This window comes from Neofelis nebulosa, chromosome 10 (assembly GCF_028018385.1).
Source record: "Neofelis nebulosa isolate mNeoNeb1 chromosome 10, mNeoNeb1.pri, whole genome shotgun sequence".
In the NCBI taxonomy this organism is placed as follows: Eukaryota; Metazoa; Chordata; class Mammalia; order Carnivora; family Felidae; genus Neofelis; species Neofelis nebulosa.
In genome coordinates, this window is record NC_080791.1 from 22,605,195 (window position 1) to 22,607,963 (window position 2,769).

The 2,769-nt window shown below is 41.9% G+C and overlaps 1 pseudogene; it reads left to right on the forward strand.

Moving 5' to 3' along the window:
- Nucleotides 1–1,444: 1,444 nt before the first annotated feature.
- Nucleotides 1,445–2,333, forward strand: LOC131486541 (protein FAM3C-like; annotated as a pseudogene).
- The last annotated feature ends 436 nt before the right edge of the window (nucleotides 2,334–2,769 follow it).

Below are 2,769 nucleotides of genomic sequence, written 5' to 3' on the forward strand. Positions count from 1 at the left end.
CACTTATATGTAGAATCTACAATAGTCGAACTAATGGAAGCGGAGAGTAGAATGCTGGTCACCAAGGCATGGGAGGAGGGTCAAAGGACAGACGGACTCATTGACATCCTAAACAGATAGGAGAACAAAGTTTTAGTTATATAAGATAAATAAGTTCCGGAATCTACTGTACAGCAGAGAGCCTATAGATAACAGTACTGTATTATACACTTAAGATTTGCCGAGAGTAGATCTTATGTTAAGTATTCTTACCACAAAGTGAAATAAATAATAATAATACAAATAATAATATTGGAGATGGGAGGGAATTTTGAGAGACAATGGATATGTGTATGGCCTTGCTGGTACAACGGGTTGTACCCGTTTTCTCAGGTATATACTTATCCCCAGAGTCATCGGGTTGTTTACATTAAATATGCACAGCTTTTTACACATCAGTCATACTTTAAATTTTAAAATATTAAAAAAACATTTTTAAAATTAATTTTATTTTTTTTAATTTGCATCCAAATTAGTTTGTATAGAGTGCAACAATGATTTCAGGAGTAGATTCCTTAATGTCCTTTACCCATTTAGCCCATCCCCTCTCCCACAACCGCTCCAGTAACCCTCTGTTTGTTCTCCATATTTAAGAGTCTCTTCTGTTTTGTCCCCCTCCCTGTTTTTATATTATTTTTGTTTCCCTTCCCTTATGTTCATCTGTTTTGTCTCTTAAAGTTCTCATATGAGTGAAGTCATATGATATTTGTCTTTCTCTGATTAATTTCGTTTAGCATAATACCTTCCAGTTCCATCCACATAGTTGCAAATGGCAAGATTTCATTCTTTTCGATTGCTGAGTAATACTCCACTGTATATATATCACATCTTCTCTATCCATTCATCCATCGATGGACATTTGGGCTCTTTCCATACTTTGGCTATTGTTGACTGTGCTGCTTAAACATGGGTTTTTAAAAAATGTTTTTAATGTTTATTTTTAAGAGAGAATGAGTGGCGGAGGGACAGAGAGAGGAGGAGGGACAAAGGATCCAAAGGGGACTCTGTGCTGAGAGCAGTGAGCCCGACATGGGGCTCGAACCCACGAACAGTGAGATGGAGACCTGAGCCAAAATCAAGAGTCAGATGCTTAAACGACTGAGCCACCCAGGCGCCCACATCATCTACATATTTAATTCCTTTCCTCTGTTCCCCTTTCTTTTCTTTTTATTATTTTATTTTCACCTCTCTGTCTCTCTCCCCCACCCCCATCCCCTAGATTAAATACCTAAACGTGGACACCAAGCACGACAGAGAGGACCTGCAAGCATATCTGATAGATCCTTCTAATGAACTTAGGGGCGTTGTATACCGTGCCGAATAACTGATTAGCACCCCCACAGAACATCAGTCATGCTGGGCTTCTTCCAGGCCACCCTCCGAGTGGGGGGGGAAGCCGGCCGAGCCCGGAGCAAGCAGAGGAGCAGGAGACCATGCTGACAGTGGTCTCCTGGCGGAACTGACCGCTGAGAGACCTGAAGGAAGGGACGTGTGGCAGACGGGCGGGGAGGAGGCTGGAACTTATTTGATGAAAAGTGCCAGCCATGAGGGTGGCAGGATGCAAAGTTGGTGGTAGCGGCCGCAGCATGGTTACCACACGTTATGTTATTTCTCAAGTATTTGGAATACAGATGGATGCAAGTTTTGGAAATCTCTTTGTAAGGGCAGCATGGGTCATGGCTGCATGATCTACAGACCCTTCCAGATATAACTGTGAGATGTCAAAAGCTTGCCCTGAGAATCAGTTTGCCTTTAAAAATGGTAAGTAGAGCAGCCAATGTGGTGGGACCCAAAATCTGCCTGGAAGAGGGTGTTCTAATGAGTGGTGTTACGATAATGTTAGGAGAGGAGCCAGTGTTGCCTCGGTAGAGGGAAAAATAGAAGAAGTATTAGGCACCCAATATTTTGACACGTGGGGAAAAGATGTGGCCCCATTTATGGGGTTTGTGAAGTCCATGCCAGATGGGAAAATAGTCTTAATGGGAACATACGATGACGGAGCAGCCAGACGCAGTGATGAGGCGCTGAACTGAGGAGTGCATCTATCACTAACCTTGGTTTTACAGACAACTGGGTCTTCTGTGCTGGGAAAAGCATTAAGACAAAAAGCCCTTTTGAGCAGCACATAAAAGGACAATAAGGACACCAAGAAATATGAAGGAATTCTGCCCAAAGTTGCAGAAAGGAAAGAATGCATCCCCCAGATGCAAGACGACTGTGGAGAAAGTCGAAGAAGGTGTGCCGTCAGGAGTCATGGGAGAGCTGGCACAGAGAAACGTGGTGCAGATATTTGAAGAGCGTGCAGCCATCTCGGGGTGTGAATGAGCATTCTCTTTTCGATATCAGGATTATTTCTTGCTAACGTATATAGACATCTTTGTAAATAGTCATCTGAGCAAATGTGCAAATCACAGAGCCATTTCTAATGGAGTACCATGTGGAGCCTGCTATGGTAATGACAAATTTTGATTCTAAAAGCATACTTAATGGATAACTGAACAGATTGTGGGAAGACATATACATACACTGATAGTTTTATTATCCTTGTCTATCTATCTGTCTACCTCCCTCTCTATCATTTATGTGTTCGTGCAGGTGATAGATGTGATATCATCTATCTATCATCGATCTATCTATTATCTATCTATCTATCATCTATTTATCATGTGTCATCTATCTATCATCTATCTGTTATCTGTCTGTCTACCTACCTGTCATCTATTTATCATG